The sequence below is a fragment of the Cupressus sempervirens genome, chromosome 7, assembly GCF_028749045.1.
Source record: "Cupressus sempervirens isolate cs-2001-9-10 chromosome 7, ASM2874904v1, whole genome shotgun sequence".
NCBI lineage: Eukaryota > Viridiplantae > Streptophyta > Pinopsida > Cupressales > Cupressaceae > Cupressus > Cupressus sempervirens.
Genome location: NC_143124.1, coordinates 750864354 through 750884858, shown reverse-complemented (window position 1 = coordinate 750884858; position 20505 = coordinate 750864354). Strand labels below are relative to the sequence as shown.

At 31.7% G+C, this 20505-nt stretch overlaps 1 pseudogene across 1 annotated transcript; it reads right to left on the bottom strand.

Annotated features, from left to right (window-relative positions):
• Window positions 1–9042: 9042 nt before the first annotated feature.
• Window positions 9043–11748, bottom strand: LOC149549442 (protein G1-like1; annotated as a pseudogene). Its single transcript, XR_016354088.1, has 2 exons — window positions 10519–11748; window positions 9043–9523 (listed from the first exon to the last, which is right to left on the bottom strand). The product of XR_016354088.1 is annotated as a protein G1-like1 (transcript).
• Between the last annotated feature and the right edge of the window lie 8757 nt (window positions 11749–20505).

Below are 20505 nucleotides of genomic sequence, written 5' to 3'. Positions count from 1 at the left end.
ACTTATAATGGTGTATAATTGAATATGAACTAATACCACTATAAGTAGACTTTTAACTTTATAGTTCATATGCTATTTTCATGATTGAATATAAGAATGATCATTATAATGTATGTTAGTTACTTTAATGTGTGTGTGTGTGAAAAATGATCATATCATCATTAACTAATACTTATTTTGGTATTAGTGGTATTAGTTAATGATGATATTTATATCATTGAATATGAACTAATACCACTATAAATAGACTTTTAAAGTTATAGTTCATCTGTTATTTTAATGATTGAATATAAGAATGATCATTATAATTTATGTTAGTTACTTCAAAAATTATATGTGTGTGTGTGTAAAAATAAAAATAAAAAAATTATCTTTTCAAAAGATAAATTCAAATAGATTGAATAAATAAAAATAAAAATGTTATCAACCATGTCACAATTTTTCCTTTTAAATTAGATAAAAACCTATGAATAAAATGATTTTATTCAATACTTCAACTATTATAATATTAATCTTATAAAATAGCATATGTTATTTATATAATAAATTTGAAAAATGATATAATTAGAAATAATATTACTGTAAATTTGTATAAAATGAATTCAAACCTCTTTCTATAATTATAAAAATATTGGAAAAGGGAGAAATAATAATAATAACTTATCATGTATCATTATCATATATTATTATGTATCAATTATTATCATATTTTAAATGTCTTTATAGTTTCACTCCCATACTAGTATAGTAATATAATTTGTTTAAACCATTGGTAGTTTAATAACTATTATGTGCAATATTATTAATCATACAGTCATCCCTCTTTAAAAAATTTTCCAATTAAAAGCGCAAAAAAATGGGAAATATTTATCTAATAAAAAATAGTTTGTTATTTAACAAGTCCTTTTTAGTATTTGTCGATAGGCTAAATACTATTGCAAGCTGAAATATTTAAGATCTTATAGACCTAATATTTTAATTTAAATTACTAATTTATAAATTTGTTTTATATTTTATACTTAATTAAATTAAATTAAATTTTAGTAAACTATAATACTAGCCACTCCATAGCACTTGTTTATTAAAAGTGTATAATTGAGAACATCTTAAGCAACATCAAAATTTATCCGTTCTGTAGAAAAGAATGATAGTGCTAGATATTTACATGAATCACAAAAGATTGTAATGATATAAGGCAATCTTAATTTATAAAAGCATGGGTTTAGTGTGTGGGACAATCAAGTTTGGATGCCATTATCAACTGCTTATATTATAATATAATAAGACGAGAGTGTATTTGAATTTGGATGTTAAGAGAACAAGAGAATCTTATTTCTCGAAGTTATACAAAAGATTGTAATGATATGAAGGCAATCTTAATTTATAAAAGCATGGGTTTAGTGTGTGGGACAATCAAGTTTGGACGCCATTATCAACTGCTTATATTATAATATAATAAGACGGGAGTGTATTTGAATTTGGATGTTAAGAGAACAAGAGAATCTTATTTCTTGAAGTTATTTAAGTTAATGAAATCTAATTTTATATCATTTAAAAAAATTTAGATTTTGAGATAAAGTATATATATTTTTAAATAAAAAATGGATGGAGTCATTAAATATTTTATTAATAATAAATTATTTCAATAATTCTAGTGAAAGAACTAGAAAGAGAAGAAAGAGAAGAGAAGTATCGTTATTAATTGAATTTGATTAATTAAATTAAAAAACTATAAGAAATTTTTACTAACCTAATATTCTATTCTAAGAAAATCCTTTTTTTATGATTACAATTTATTTTTCAATGGAAAAACTTAAATGACAATCTAAAATTCTAAAGAACAAACACGAAAGAAAAAAGAGTATATGTATATTTAAAGTAATTTGAATTGATGTAATCATATTTAATTCTACAAATGAAATGAAAAATCATGCTTTCATCCCCATTAGTTGATCTCTTCAATAAAACTACAGTGCAATAACTATTCAGAAATTTCAATCTTCTCTAATATTCAATTCTAAATTTTTTTATTCAAATCAAACAACCCAAAAAAACAATTTATTAAAGATCTTAAATCTTAAATAACTAACAGCTAATAAAAAGAAATTATAGAAAACCTCAAACAACAAACAATCAAAAGCAAACTTACAACTCATAAACAATCCAAAACCCTAAATATTAAACAGTTCAGAAAGAAAAGAACTTAAACTAAATTCTATAACAAACAATTCTTTTTAAAAAAGCCTTACAACTCATGAACAATTAAAAAAAACCCTAAATAACAAAGAGCCAAGCTTATGAACAATGGAAAGTCCAAACCCTAAACAACAAACAGCGTAGGCATATTGACTGCTCAAATCGGGCAGCTCAAACAGTTCAACAGTTGTTTATATCTGCTTTAGGTCGCAACAAAATCGATAAGGAATTCAAAATATATCACCAGCTTTTCAAAAAAAAAACAAACTCTAACACAAAGCATTTGTTATCAAAATGAATTCGGGGTATCAATGCTAAGAGCAAGATGGAGCAAAGCGTTCAAAGTCTTTTACGTCCTATAATGTGCTTGCATGGGCAGATCTCTCCATGCTAATTTTGCATGGGCAACTACATTTACAGTTAAAGATATTCAACATTATTAGCTTTTCAAATGTGTAATATATTTTAGGATTAGATTGTGTAAGCTTTTCTTCTAAGTTTAGTTCTGATCATAGTCCGTAATCTATCATTCATTCTCTCATTCTAATTTCGATGATGATTCACAGAGTATGATCTAAAATATTGATGATAAAAAAACTTAACACAATCAACTACAGAAATATATTAGATACACAGTTAAAAATATATCTACAATTCTGAAGTTTGGAAGTTGATACAAAAATATTCAACACTCAGAAATTCTAGGACAGATGCCAAATATAAACTTTTATTTTAATAAGAACAATTCATTTTTTATGATGGCTGAAATCAATGAGCATTCAATCATTGATTTGCATAAGCTAACAGAAAACTGTTCATGCAAACAATTGATCCATTATATATCTGAGTACTTGCGATGAAAAAAGACCAGAGTACAGTAGATTTCTGATGAAAACTTTGTATAGACCTGCAAGAAAGCTTTCAACCACAACTAATGAACGTACTCTTCATCTTTCTTTTCCCTCTTGACATGACTGAAAATGAAATATATTAATTTTTAGTAAGGATTTCCATGTCTGTAGCGTGAAAAAGGAAGCCAAAGATCTTGAAACGATTTTCTACAATTGAAAACAATGTCACTTTCAGTCACATCATCCTGACTGATAATGCACCTGATGTGTACCTGAATATTCTTTCTAAGCAATCACAGCTAATTTATAAAGTTTTTTCATAAAGATGATTGATTGTAGGTAGGTAGGTATTAAACTTTATATAAAGTACCTATTCCTTTCTTCCTCTCCAACAGCGAAGAAATCAGGTTGGATAAATTTGAGAAAGTTTTTTAACATTTCTGCATGATGGGTGAAATTCATTGTAAATTATTGTGGCATTGAGCCCATTACGTTTGGTGGGCCTAAGCATCCACAAAGGGTCAAATTGAAAACTATTTGGCTACTTTATTAAATAGTTCATGTTCCCCACTTTATGGTGACCTATGATCCATGCACTAATCAAAATAAGTTTTTTGTCCAATCAAGGCAATCAGAAGGGGCAGACCCATTACAATTGCACTGAAGCAAAAGATTCGAAAGGGCAACAAAACAATGGGGAGGACGATTACCTTTATGATTAGACAGGATTGTTGAGAAATGGTTTTCCGGTAGTGTTACCTTCATTTCTATTTTGGATTTATGATATGGTTTAACAGTTTTCTTTTGTATTATTAATGAGATCGCATCAATTTTCAGAATAACTATTGTTTTTAGGGGGTAAAAGATAAGTATACTTGGAATTAGGAGATCTTCACAATTTATGAATTATGCAATAGTCTTTTTGGGCCAAGATTGTGTACATGACATTCTTAGACTCACTCATCCTGATGATGGATCATGGAGTATGATCCGAAAAGTTGATGGTTAAAAAATAAATTATACACAATCTTGATCCAGAAAGACAGTTGCATAGGTTTACTTTTAATAAGTGATTTAAAAATAAGGTCACAAGTTCAAATCTCTCAAATAACACCGAGAAGACGTAATCAGAGCATACACAACCTCTCTCCTCATGATTCATAAAATGAATTATTGATCTCTAATAGAGACCCTTTATTAAGATGGTTGTATACAATCTTTTTGAAGTTGTATACAATCATTTGTGAGATCTTTAATAAAAAACCTAGCAATTTATTGGACTAATGTGACTTTTAGGAGAAGCCAACCAACTCAAATCAACTCGACTTCTTACAAGTGATATTCAAGGGGGTAACAAGTTTAACTCTTTTAGGCTAATGTTGAAAGAAAGATTGTTGGAATGTGTCTAATGTCTAGTCTATTGTGAGATTCTTAACTAGGATGGTACTAGTCTTGGGAATGAAATGTCCAACTCAACTCCCTAAATTATTTATAATTGCAAGATATTTTCCACAACTCAAACTATAGTATTGCTCTCTCCAGTTAATTATGTATTTTACAAATCAAACACATTAACCCACCCGTATTGTATGAGTAGAACTTTACAAAACCCATCTCTAATAATAATGTTTCTCTGCTTAATTGTTGACTGACATTTCTTATAACATTGTATCTACCCTTCTGATTGTGTTATTCTGATAATGTTTTACTCTAATGGTCGAACTAAAAAAGTCATAATGAAATTTAAAAAAATGTAAAATTTTCTAGATTTTATTTAATCTGTAATTATACTTTACAAATATATGAAGGGAGACTCAGTTTAACGGTCATCATTTGTGTGCGTCATGAGCTATGATGGAGTTTTGGGCTCAGATCTGGCAATTGTGACATCTATCAGAAACTTCCTTTTCTTGGTTGATCATAAAAATGGATGAAAGATTTGACATACTTAGTTGTCTAGTTGTCATGATGAATATTAACAACATTATTTGTTCCCAAATTTCCTTGTTAATGAAAAAATCTATTACAGTTAAAAACTGTTTTAAGTTTTTTTCACTTATTTCAGTTCCTTCTAGAGAGCGTTTGCTGTTTTCTTAATCAAAATCTGAAGCACCTGCATAGCTGAATTGACTTTGTGGGTTTGTGTAAATATTTAATTCAAAATGGGCCCTGTTGAAAATTGTGGCTCATTGGGGGAATATTTTAATATATTGGATTTTGATCAAACGTTCACAATCACAGCTACCTACTACCGACTGTAAAATATGAATGCAAAGAAAAGCCACATTAACTTCCATCGAAAGCAAATTTTATCCAAATGTTGTATTGGTTTTTTTCCTTTTTCTAACAAGATCTTTCTAGAGAAATGTCAAACCTTGAATTAAATGCTCCGTATCCTTGTCCTCAATTACGGTCTAAAAAAAATTAATATGTTGTCCTTTATTCGGTGGACCTTTTTTTGAGTTCTCCATCTCTCCCTGTAACTGCCTATTTTGTTACTACTGTTTATATAGGTAGGTTTTTTGAATTTTAACTATGAATTGTCTGATTTTATTTGGAGAGGGTTTTTTTAATGGACAAAACATTACAAAGTCTAATCTTTTCAATGGAGATAGGGGAAACGGTCTAGTAGCTGTTTAGGCTAACTTTGTGCACCTACAGTTCCTAAGAGCTTAAAGCTAATCTTTCGACTTTCCCACATTTAGGGAGCTCTTTGTAGAACTCTAAAGTGCTATGTAGTCTAAAAGTAAGGGGGCAACTAGCTCGATTCCCCTACTACTTAATAGAGGGATACAACAAAATGCATTTTTTATCATATTTCAAATATAAACAATACAATGAATTTTTATACAATTTTCATCATTTATTCTATATGATCTACATATTTTATAATAGAAAACAACAATAAAAATTGATAAAAAATCATTATATTTTATTAACTTGAAAAAAATATTTTTGTACATATCACCTAGATTAGCCAGCCCCCTTCCTAATAACAACTACCCAATTATACAAAACTCAAATGTATATAAATACTAAATTCTTTACATAAATACTAAATTCTTTTTGTAGCAAAGAGTCATGAATGACTAAAATTTAATGTCTAAACATACATATCCTCTTATGACACTTGCATTAAAATTGCCTTTTATGAGCGACCACAGCAATTGAGAATATGGCTAAAGTTGTTTGTTTTTTGGGTTGATTACAGATTCCGCCTTAAAAGCTTAGATGATTGTTACCCAAACTTTTAAGTTAAAAATCCATTCCCGTCTGTTTCGTCCAAATAAACATTAATTCTTGCGCTACGAATCTCAGGTCTACGTAAATCTGATGTCAACTAGATGTTTTAATCCATCTAAATTAAAACCCCTTCATTGGTTTTGCCTGGCGGTTCCATAAGAACACGTCTACTGAAATTAAATGAACAATGTGATGAACAGGTTTAGTTCCATGAAACACGTAATATGGTTTCACTTTTGTATTTCTGTTAAAACTGCGTTTGGTCGGCGTTCTTGTTCAAAATGCTTAGCATATGATATAAGGTATGGAGTTGATGGTCTCCATTAGGTTATTTGGGTATGTGTAGGGATAGATTCAAATGTAGTTAGTAATGGATATCTAAAAATAATTATGCAAAATATTAATAAAAGAGTACTTAATTTTTTTTTTAAATTTAATATTTAATATTTGGGATCATATTAAGTGATCTATTATATCAGAAAGAAATGTGAGAATAGATCACTGATGTAACCCTATTTCAAATGGAGAACATATACAATTAAATTTACAAGCTATTTAATTATGACTTCTATATTATACCCAAAATCTGAGCCATAACCATTACAATTATGTTTGTAGCTAGAAGATTGTTTCTAGGTCCAGTTGTGTATGATTTCTTATGACATTTGGATGATCAGTCATTAAGGAAGAGATTAGTGATAGATCAATGACTCTAATCTAAAGTTTTGACTACTAAACATTCATAAATGAATCTAGAAGCAATTTTGTTAAAAAAAATTAAATATTACACCTAAAAGACTCCTTGAAATCATAGTAGTGATTTGTATAAACTTAATTATAGTTTGTAGATGTGACCATGTATGCTTTCCACTCAATATTTTAGATCAGTTTGGGTAATCAATCATTCGAAAGAGAAGGCTAGATGATGGACCACTTGGTGAATGTTAAAGCTAGAAGTTATTCTATGAGAAAGATTTGAAATTATACACAAAAAACTCCTTCAATATAACAATCATAGTTGTAGGTTAAAGATAGTTTCCAGATCTGTTCATGTATGTTTTTGGTTCAATGTTTTGCATTACACCTACACCTAGGGACCAATGTTAGAAAGAGGGGATTAATGATGGATAAGTGAATATGATTCAGAATTTCAATAAGAAACATTTGAAATTGAATCTAGAAACTATCCTGTATAAAAATAGGTTAATTACTTTACTCAAACAATCCCTCTACATAGCAATCATAATTTTAACTACAAGATTGTTTGACTGATTATATATACATTTCATTCAACATTTTACATCTCACTCAATGATTGATTATCAAAAGAAAAAATTGATAATAGATCAATGAATGTGATCTAAAACCTTAACTATAAAACATTTATGATTAAAATTAGAAACTATTCTATTAGAAATATTCAAATATTATGCCAACACACTCATAAAAGTTATAGTTATAGAGCTTAAGGATTTTAAGATAATATAACTTATATTTAAATTTGTAAGTAAGCACTTCCAAATAGAAAGATCTCAGGACTAGCGTGAAGATTCTCATGACTCATTTGACATGACATCCTTGTTTAACTGAATAACAAGAAACCCTAGAGAATGGTTCATTTTAGTTTTGAGAAAGAGAATTTCTACGAGTCTGCAACGGAATGCAAAACTTAACAATCTAATTTTTATCCCAATGTATTTCACTAGAGCCCCTTCAATTTAATAAATGTTCATGTCAACTTCAATCTACACTGAGTAGAGCTTATCAAATACACAACAAGCTTAAGAACTATCCAATCGTGTGCCTCCAAACTCTAAATTAAGATGTTGAATAATTTTATGCTATTTAAGCCCCATCTTGACCCTTCCGAATACTTTTATGATATCTATGTCCCGCCTTGTTCCCTCTGAATATTTTTATGCAACCCAAGCACTTCTTGGGCCTTAACCTATGCATGAAAATGACATAACCAGTTAGCAGACGGGTATTGTTATCTTGGCTCTTTAAGCGAAGGCATAATGGTATGTTTGAAGCATCAAACAGCCAAAAATCGATTGATCAAAGTGATGCTCAAGAAGCTTAAATTACTGATTAATGGAAGCATTCCATTAGAGCTTCCAAACTCCTATAAGCTTGAACTACTTACAAATAGAATCATTCAATTAGGGCTTCCAAAATCCTATAAATTTACTCTATCCGTGCTATATACAGCCTACCATATGTAACTCTTTGATCTGTAGTTTCCATTTGAAGAATCTCCATAAGGAGTTCAGAAAAATGTGAACCCTAATCTTTCACAGCCGGGCGTGTAATGAACAACTACCTATAATGCTCTCACAACACTATGGTTGGGTGGGTAAAAACTGTTTAGGTAAAAATTATCTATAGTTTGAGCACAAGAAATGAATTCTTGAATTGTAGTTTCTCCAAATTGAACCAATAAGAACGTTCGTTAATTTAGAAGAAATCAGCTTCAAAGAAAAATCTTTCCAAAAATCTTTGAAACCAACTTCTCTTCTTTGAAGAAGAGAAACCAACTTTGTTTTCTTAAAAGAACTTATATAATTTTGTCTTTGAAGAAAAACTAACTTCTTCTTTAAAATAACTTGCATAATTTCAATAAGATTTTGAGAGAACTTCTATTCTTCCAAACAACTTCGATAATTTCAAGAAAATCCACTGGATTTCTAGAAAGAACTTTCCTAATCTAAAAGAAACAAATCTCAAATGAACGTTACAAAAACTTCTATAATTTCAAACAAACAAACCAACTTTTGATTCCTTAAATTCATAATCCCAAATCCTTATAAGAACAATACAATTTCAAACAAACCAAAGAACTTTGATTCCTTCAATTTCTAATCTCAAAGAACCAATCTCAAGTCCTTAGAACCTATAAAATTTCAAACAAACTAATCAACCATCTTCAATTCCTTTGAATTCATAACCTCAAAGGAATCAACATAAATGCCTTGACAGCAATTTTCAAAAATAGAAAACCAACTTCGATTCTGAACTATGAAACTAAATAAAGCAACTTCGTTTCTCTGATAAAACTTTCATCATTTCCCAAAAGAAAAAATAGTTGAACTACCTATTCCTATTCCAAAGGCATTCATTAGTTAAATATGCTTTTCCGAGGGTCGTACCTATCATCAATACGCCACCATATCTGAAACCTAGAATATATCTTTCATAATTTCAAAGAAACCACCATGGATTCCGAGCAACGCCTACCAAATGTTAATGCAATCATCAGTTATATTTTCCCCACGATGGTATCTATCATCAATATACTACTGTATCTGAAACCTAGAATAGAATTCAAGGAGAAGAGATTTCTATAATTTATGATAATCATTTGTAAGAGTTTCCTGTTTCAATCATTTGTAACCTATAATTTATGCATCACATTTCTTAATCCATCGTCAGATTGAAATCACCGAGTTTCAGCCTCATGACAGGTCAAGAGTACGACTGAAAACATTGATAGAAAAGCATTCATCAAGTTGAAATCATGATAGATGAACTGCAGGATTCATTCCTTCATACAAAATCATTCAGAACACAGTAAAACTCAGAAACGCTAGAATTTTCACTATTTCAAAGAAACCAACATGGATTCTGAGCAACACCAACCTAGTGTTTTAATGCATTCATTAGTGGCAGAATTTTTCTGACGACGACACCTATCATCAATACACTGCCATACTCAAAACCTAGAAAGCCAAGAAAAAGAGAAAGAATTCTACCTATGTCAACGCAATCATCAGATATATTTTATACAGGATGGTATCTATCATCAATATACTACTATATCTGACGAAGGTACCTATTTCAATACACTGCCATATCCAAAACCAAGATTAAAGGAAAACCAAGAAAAACAGAAGGAATCCTACAAAAAGAGAGCTTAATTCTTGTGACAGTAGAGAAACACAAACTAATTGCATCTTTATTTACTCCATCATCAAACACAGGCGCCCGGCCAGATGAAGATGAGACAAAAGTAAGAATACAAAAGAGAGGCCATCCATCTAAACTGATTGATCAGAAATAGACTTCTCCAACCTCACATAATAGAAAAACATCATCACATAACTAAAAAAGTAAGAAAAACTTCTTCCCTTCATAGCAGCCAAACGAAGATTAAACAACCTATAACGAATCTACAGCTGCATGATACGTAGCTACTATATATTCTAGTAGAGATTACAAGACTGCGCACCTCATCCATTAAGAAACCCAATCGACGAAGAACCCACCCCTCCGCTGCCACTCGCGCCGCCCGGCGGCGCCGGCGGCGGCTGCTGTGGCGGCTGAGGATTCTGCTGCTGTTGTTGTTGTGGCGGCGGGGGGCGTTTGCGCTTCTTCTTCTCGTAAGCGATTCCTCTGGCTTTCGACTGGTGCTCGCGCACTTCTCTGAGATAAGAACGAACGGGCCTCGTTCCGAAAGGGTTGGACTCGGGTTTCCCGCCGTGTTCTTCGTAGGCGGCGCGGAGGCGGCCAATGAGGGCGTCGAGGCTGCCCCACGCCTGGCGCAGCGGGCAGGCGCACGGGGCAGGCGGGTGCGGGTGCCCGAAGAACGGGCAGGACTGTAGGTGCACCTTCGTCTTCCCGAACTGGTCCAGGTAACGCAGGAATTCCAGCACGTGCGCCCCGCTGCATCTGGATAAGGCCAACGGCGGCCTGTGGTTCTTCAGGTACTGCCCGAACGTGTTCCAGTCCCTCCTCTTCTGAGACTCGTAGCGGCTCAGCGGTGGTGCCGTGGCGGCTGGCCGGGGCGATGACGATGAGCTGCCCGGCTCGTTGATCGAACCGCCCTGGTGTGTGCCCCCTTCTACGATGTTGCTGTCCGCCGCATTCATGGAGATGATCTGAAACGTTGATGATAAAAATATTCACACAATTGAATTCAGATTGAATTCAGATTGCTTGCCCCAGAAGATGATTGTATTAGCACCACCCACGCTACCAGATGCCTACTATTCAGTAAGCACAATAGATGATGAGTATGAAAATGTTGACGCTAAAAATACTCACACAATTGATTTCGAATTGCTTGTGCAATAAGTGCAGTGGATGAACGACAATGTTGATGCTAATAGTACCCACACAACAGAATCGATAATGTTGATGCTAATAGTACCCACACAACAGAATCGATTAGATGCCTACTCAGTAAGTAAGTGCCATAGATGAATCTGAAACATTGTCAAATTTGGTTGCATACCCAATAGATACAGGATATGATGAATCTGAAACATTGATGCTAAAAACACTCACACAATTGCAACTGTCTACTTAATCTGAATTCTTTGGAGACCAGAACGGAAACATTGGATGGAGAGATTGAAGCTGAGAATCCAATCCCTGGGGAATCGGAGTGGTTTAACGTATAAACCCTCACTTGAAATCCATTCTCAATCCATCGACTCGAATCAACTGAGGTCTTTGGTGTTCTGTGCAAATCGAGAGCGTTATTATTACCGGACGTGTGGGTTGAGGAGGAATTGTTTTTCCTGAGGGGTGAAAAGAGGTACTGTCCGTCACGGGGAGCAGCCCGGGCCCAGACACCGACGCCGCCGGTGGGCGTGACGTCATCTGACGATCGCCACTAGGTCTGCTAAGTTCTAATTTAGCGGGCACCCTCGATTTTGTACACTCCCATTTTCTCTTTAAAATCGAACTTGTCCATCTCTCATTCAGCGCTCGAATTTGATGGTTTAGATGGCTGGTTATTCACCTTTTGATCGTATGTGACAGGTTGAAATGATTTGGATGTATAGATTGATATGCTATATTGTCATTTTTTTGGTGTTTGGATTTGATTGCATGGGAGTCCTAAGTATCAATATTTTGATTGATTTATTATAAGCATTTGATTGTGTTACAATTTTTGTCATCAATTCTATGTTATATTGTGATCTTTTGTGTGTTAGGATTTGATTGTGGGAGTCTTTTGTATCAAAATTTTAGATCATATGTTTTGATTGATCTATCATTCAGCATTTGATTGTGTGAGAGATTTTGTTATCAATTTGATAGTGCAACTTAAGACTTGTAGTGGACACTGATATTAGATGTGATGTAAGCTTATGAGTTACCAGATGGGGTTACTTACCTTATTACTTGTACCTTGTGCCTGAGGTCACTCATGCATCTTTCCCCTACTCTTTCAAAGCTCCTAACCAACTCACTTCTAATCACACTACATGATCCATCATTAGGATGACAGAGAATTTGATTGAAAACTTTTTTGTATCAATATTTTGGATTATGCTTTTTGATTGATCTATAATAAACATTTGATTGTGAGAGAGTTTTTATCATCAATTTGATAGTGCAACTATTTAAGACTCGTAGTGCAAACTGATCCTAGATGTGATGTAAGCTAATGAGTTACCAGATGGGGTTACTTACCTTATTACTTGTACCTAAGGTCATTCATGTGTCTTTCCCCTACTCTTTCAAAGATTCTAACCAACTCACATCTAATCACACTACATGATCCATCATTAGGATGACAGATAATTCAATTGAAAACATTTTTTGTATCAATATTTTGGATTATGCTTTTTGATTGATCTATAATAAACATATGATTGTGCAAGAGTTTTTGTCATCAATTTGATAGTGCAACTACTCAAGACTCACAATGCAAACTGATCCTAGATGTGATGCAAGTTAATGAGTTACCATGTGGGGTTACTTACCTTATTACTTGTACCTAAGGTCATTCATGCATCTTTCCCCTACTCTTTTAAAGCTCATAACCAATTCACTTCTAATCACACTACATGATCCATCATTAGGATGAGAAAGAATTCAATTGAAAAGAAAATTGGATCATGTTTTTGGATTGATCTATGATAAGCATTTTATTATGTGAGAGATTTTGCCATCAGTTTGATAGTGCAACTTAAGACTCCTAGTGAAACTAATCCTAGATGTGATGCAAGATTATGCGTTACTAGGTGGAGTTACTTACATTATTACTTGAACCTAAGGTCATTCATCCATCTTTCTCCTTCTCTTTCAAAGGTAGTCACCAACCCCCTTGTAATCAAACTACATGATCCATCATTAGAATTAGAGAGAATTGATTGTATTTTTTTTTGTATTGACAATTGGGACGACACTTTGTGATCCATCAACAAATGAGAGAGCATTCGATTGTGTGAGGCCTTTGCACAATAATTAGGATCACACTCTATGATCCATTATCACATTAAGTGATAGTTTATTGTGCATTGACATTTCATATCACATTTGGTGATCTATATCAAGATGATAGAACATTAATAGTATTCAAATGTGTGAAACTTGTTGCATCAATATTATTGGTCACTCTTTGATCCATCACTTTTTTGGATTAACGACTTAGTAAGACACTCTCCCCAAAAACTCTCACACAATTGAATTCAAATATATTAAAGCATAAATTATATAAATCTAATGTCATTAAACACTATATTATTATTAAACCATTTATTTGACACTTTAGATTAATAATAAATCATACAAATAGTATTTACTTTAAAGACTTCATGAATTTAATTTTTAAATATTTTAAAAAGATTGAGCAATTTCTCATAATAATTATTTAAACACTCAAATGACCGAGCCCTAATAAGAAATTGATATGAAAGGTAAGGATGGCCGTCAAATTCTAGGTCTACTTTGATTTACATTCTTTTAGTGATGACCGTTAACTATTTAGCACCTTGTCTAGGTTTATTCAAAACCAAGAACTTGTCGAGACCATTGATAATAATTGTTATACTAATTATAATAATGATGAAGAGTCCCTACACAGTAATTATTATATTGTAATTATTATACTGTAAACCTTGACAGTTTAATCTCCACCGTTTGTTGTGTGTATTATTTTATTACTGTTTTTGTGTGTACAAATGCGTCACACCCATCATTCTCCTTTTGAATTTCATGTCAACTGAAGCTACACTTACAAATGCACTACTGCCTTTTTCTCAATTATCTGATTGTTAACATGACAGATAAAACAGTTGTCACTGTAGCCTGATTGTGATTATAAGAGCTCTTAAATTAATTAGTGGGTTTTTTCTCAATAACATGATTTGTTTAAGATAATGATAAATCAGATGTCACTGTAGCTTGATTGTGATTAAGAATGCTCTTAGTTTAACTTGTGGGGTTTGCTCAATTATCTTTTCTGTTTAAGAAAATGATAAATCAGTTTTCACTATAGTGTGATTGTTATTAAGAGTGCTTTTAGATTAACCAATGGGTTTTTCTCCATAATCTGACTTGTTGAACTTTAAGATGACAGATTAATTAGTTCTAAGAGTGCTTTTAGATTAACTGGTGGCTTTTTTCTCAATAGATCTGTTTAAAATGATGGAAAAATTTGTTTTCACAGTACTGTGGTTGTGATTAAGAATGCTTTTTTAGATTTAACTGTTCAGTAATTGTCCAACAGTGAATTTTTTCCAATAATTTAGTCTGCTTCAAGAGACAGATATCCTGTAGCTTTCACAGCTTGTGATGGTGATTTAGAATGCTTTTGAATTTAACTGGACAAGAGATTTTGACATAACATTTGGAATCACATCTTTTGATCCATCATTGAAATGAGGAAAATTTATTTTTAAATTGGGATATTAATTATTAATTTGTGACCATTGCTTTCTTTTCACCTCCATAATGCATTGAATACATACGATTAGGTATCTTTAATGTATAAATATTTTGTTCAATCTTGTTCTTTGTCCCACTAGTACAGTGGAGGACTGGGAGATTCTTAACGTATGGAGAATAGCTTGTAAATTATTAAATATGCCAAAGAGTTTATTCCACAGATGTTAAAGGGTATGGGCTACCATCCATATAGAGCCTATATTTAAGGTGTTGTGGTTAATTTTTATTCTAAAATATATTTTATTTGGGAAAATATTATATAAGATCTAAAATCTTAGGTAAATGATTAAAATTGTAAGAGCTTGTATTATAAAATATATTAATTTGATATGAAAGAAAAGAAGGGTCTATTGTGAAACTTAGATTTTTATTCCATACAATATATTTATAGTAAGTTTGTACTAATTTAGAAAATACTATTAGCTTTGACTTAGTAATATGTAAATCTTTATAAAGAAAAATAATTCACATAGGTACAATCTATAGGTTAGCATTTCAAGGAAAAGTTCTCACATAATCAAAAGAAAGAGAATGTATAATTCATTTGAAAATTTAGATCAATCATCCAAAGTTAAATGATATATTAGTTATTTATTAGATTACTATATCACTAGAGGGAATTAGTGATATGATACAATATAACAATTTCTAAAGACAAACTTATATAATAATTCAAATGAGATAAACAGAAATAATGAGATAGAGAAAAAGACTCCAACATGAAAATACAACACAAGATATTTCCTAAGTGGAAAACCCTTCCAGTAAAAAATCTCTCTAAATGTCTCACTCATTCATTTCTATAAGTATATATAGGATATTATAGGATAGTCATTTGAAACTGCAATGAAACTAACCAAGATTACCAAATTCAATTGTCATAGGATGTCTCATCACATAATGTTTCCATAACATGTCTATCATTGTGAATGTGTGTGTTTATTTCTACCTTATCATCATAACAATCATTTAACAATAAACATAAATTGAATATACAATATTATCCTCGTACATTTTATTGAGTTGTCATGATTCTTTTCAAACCTAAAGCTTTTAATTGTAATTAACAATAAGTTTTATTCTCAACCAAATCAATAAATAAATTTGATTTATTTTCCAATATTATCTTTTCAAGAAGTCAATACGAGTATGCCTTTGTCTCTTTATCAAATTGAAAAGCTTATAATCAATATTCACATCTTAACTTTGAATATCCAAATCTGACTTCAAATATCATGCATGGAATTAATCATACATTGGTCTAACATAATGCAAGACAACATGAAAGTGCTACACATGGGTTTAGCTATGAAATTGTTGAATGAAAATCCTTCATAACACACAGTCATCCAACCTTAAACCCTTGACTACGGTTTATTCCTAAAACAACAAGAAAGAATGTAATGATTATGGGATTATGATTTTGACAAGAACACAAAATGATATGCATTCACATATACAAAAATAACCAATTCAAGTTGAACAAACAAGAAACAAAATTTATAGTATTATATATAAATGTTTGTCATATACATAACATAAAAAATAAATCTTGTGTCCTTTAAAAAAATCGTAACGTTAATTGGGGATTAAACCCACAAAGATCAAAATGATGCATGTCTAGGATATAACAAAATGACTCACATTAGAGACAAAATTTGTGATGCTCAGATGATAAAACTACTGACCCATAGACCTTCAACATGAATTTAAAAATGATAAACCCAAAAAGGGTTTTATGAATTACCACAAAAAATAAATCATGAATACTATTATTGACATGTATGTAAACCCGTTTCCAAACAAAGATGAACAAACTTTATTAATAGAAAGAATAAACCTATTTGAACTTAAACAATTTAAGAGAAATGAAACAATAACAATTATTTGAATCACAGTTTCCTTGAGTCTCATGCCCATGTTACTTAAAGAATTTAGTTGCAATAGTTACTATCAATTGCTTTAACCTCCATTTCAAACTTCAACATGGTTGTAGCCTTTCAAACCAATATCTCTACAACCGGTTTCTTTGAATGCCATGCCTTGCATGAGTGATGCCCTAGCTCAAAAGAGACACGGTTTTCAATGAAATGAAAACTAAATTACCATATGTATTGTCTAGTGTATGATGAATGAATTTAATCAATGATGTTATATTTTTTGCAGTAATTGTCGATAAGAGTGCCATTATTGCTACCAAGTACATTAATAATTTTCCTACTACATGAAGGGTACTAAGGGAGAAACCAAAAAGCCTAACCTAGTAACATCTTTTTAACATCCACGGTCACAACATTTGTGACAACATATTTTTAAAAACTATGGTCAAAATATTTGTGACTTAAAAAATTAACGTTGATTCCACCTTTCACATTTTAATACTTTGCACATAAGAATGACACCTTTTAAAAGCTGAAATATGTATCCTCTGAGACTAGTGTGAATGTGTATATAGTGAACATATTCACATCTATAAATTGGAAATATGTAAATTTTGATTAGAAAATTAATATCAATCTTAATCACATGCAAGATAAACATCTATTTGAAGTTTTGCAAAGGTATATATCATATATAGTGACTCCAAAATGATCGCAAAGAGGATTATTGATGCAATGGAACCTTTTGATTTGAAACCAAACTAAAGGATAATACAATGTTTGTAAAACTAAATGTGAATTTAAATACAAAGTCAATGACTCGCAATACATGATAACTATGAAAGCATGATAACATGTAATATAATGCAAATTTTAGTATGTCATGATAGAATGAGCTTGTTATTAAATTAGTATATCAACCTAGCATGAGTAAAAAATAAAATTACCATCGATATTGTTAGTGTGTTTGACAAAATTGACAAAAAAAAAAAGTGAGAACAACACACACACACATGCAAGCATACTCATATTTATACATATCTATGCATATACACACACACACACACGTGTGTGTGTGTGTGTGATGCCCTAGCTCGAAAGAGGTATGGTTTTCAATAACTTGATATATATATATATATATATATATATATATATATATATATATATATATATATATATATATATATATATATATATATATATATATAAAATTTAGTGTATGTTGAATGTGATGCAAGAGCATCCTAGGTGTAAGGGAACTCTTGCATCACCCAAAAATACTTTAGTTTTCAGTTCTCTAGTTTTGTGTTTCAATAAGGGCTATTCTTACTTAGAGTTTCTATTTGTGGGAGCTTGCTAATTTTAGTAACTTGGTATTATGAATTCATATTGTTCTAATCTCATATGTGGAGGTTCATTTTAAAAATATCAAACTATAAAATACATTTCATTATCATTTCACATGTGTTAGTGCAATTATTGCATATTTTGGTGTGAATTTTAACTATCCAAACTTTAGGTCTAGTGATGAAGGCCTAAATAGCTCCAAAATGAGGTCAATCAAGAACTAAAGACCTTTAGCAAAGGATTCCATAATGGGGTAATAATAGTCCATTAGGTCAAAAAAATTCTAGTTATGGTCTCCAAAAGTGAGTCATCTAGAAAAATATAATATGTAAATTGTCTTAAACCAATCCTATGTACTAAAGTGTAATAAAATAATATAATATGAGGTTGGTTGGCCTCAAGAGTTAGGGCTTAGTGTCTAGAACCTTCCTGTGTGGTGCAAAATTTCTATATAAGGAACATTTGTAGGTTATCTATGACACTTCGGGGTTATAGTCATAACTCTATCTTATAGACTATTGTAAGGAAGGTATCCATGTGGGTTTTCATATTATAATTCTATAATTTTTCTTTTGTAGTGATAATAAGAAACCCATATTTTGGATTCTTCAAATCGGCATTTCTTTAATTATATGTGTGTTTGCATTATTAAGGGGAGAACTCTTCATCAAGTGGTATTAGAGAGGGAGTTCCTAAGTGTGTAAACAAATTGCCAACTATGAGGCAAGATGTACCAAGACTATGGTTTGGGCTGAGCATATAGATAGATCACCAATTGTGAGGCAATTTACACTAGGGTTTTAACAGAAGTGCAAAAATGCCTCCACGAAGAGAACATGATGGCGAAGGTGTTAAACCTAAGAGTTTTAGAGTCTTGTAGAGATAAATACAACCATTGCAAGAACCAATGCATAGAGGGATGAATTTTCTCATAAGAGATGAGAGTAAGGATGAAAGAAAATGAGGACACAATGATCACGAAAAAGGGAAGTTTTGAACCCTAAAGAAGAAAAGCTTTTTAGCGCCATTTCCAAGACTAGAAAATTACCTAAGTTTGAGGTTGCCAAATTTTTGAGAAATCTTAACCTGGAGGAATTGATCAATTGGATCAAGAAATTAAAATAGTACTTTGAGTATAAGGATATGGTCAAATTTGTGAAGGCTAAACTGAACAGTCATGCAAAAATCTCATGGTAGGAGATTCAGTTGGAGCAAAATAGAAGAGGGAAAGATAAAATCACTAGATGGGATTGGAGGATAGATAATTTGAAGCGATATTTCATTAATATTAATTATGAGATTGATCTACTGAAGAAAATACAAGCATTGAAGGAAGTAGGAAGATCTATTCAAGAGTATACAAAAGAGCTCCAGTGAGTTCTCATCAGAATAGGTAATGCAGAAGGTGACAAGGACAAAGTTGCATATTATCTTAATGGATTGAGGCCAAGTATTCAGGAGGAATTGAGTTATTTATGAATGAATATTATTAAAGAGGCATAGTAGTTTTCCCTAAGAGTCGAGGAAAATTTGAACAAGAAGTGTGATAAAAAGAATAGTGGAAGAGGTCATGGCAGATGATCTTATGGAGGCCAAAAATGATGATAAGAAGAAGGATGAGGCTAATAATAGAAATCAAAACTAGAGGGGAAATCAAATCATTTCCATAATTAGAATAACAAAGACCAAAGAGGAAGAGGAAGAGGGCAAGGATTTGGTAGAGTGGATCTTTGTAGAACCTATTTTCATTGTGGAGAAAAAGGCATAGGTAATTCAAGTGCTCTCAATGCCAAGGAAGTACTAATATGAGAATTGAACCTAAGATAATCTTTTGCATGTTTATAAGGATGTTAGATCATCAAATTATGAAGACACCAAAAGTGGATAAGTCCTAGTTAACAAAAGAGTTTTGTGGATTGGTGAAAATGAACCTGATCAAAGGAGGAGCTAATTTTGTATAACGTGCAAATGTGAAGATAATTGTTATGATGTGATCACTGATGGTGGCATACTGACAATATAGTGTCAGAAAATATGGTCATGAAGTTAAAGCTCAAGAGGAAGAAACACCCATGTCTATATCGCATTGCCTAGGTGCAAGCTGACCACAAGGTCATGGTAAATGAGGAGTGCCTAGTCCAGTCCAAATTTGGAAGCTACCAAGATGAGGTGCTTTGTGATATGATGCCTATGGGCATACACCATATTTTTTTGGGTATGTTGTGGAAGTTTGGCAGGCACATTGTACATGATGGGCATACAAATACCTACACTCTAGAAAAGGATGGAATGAAACATAAGATGAA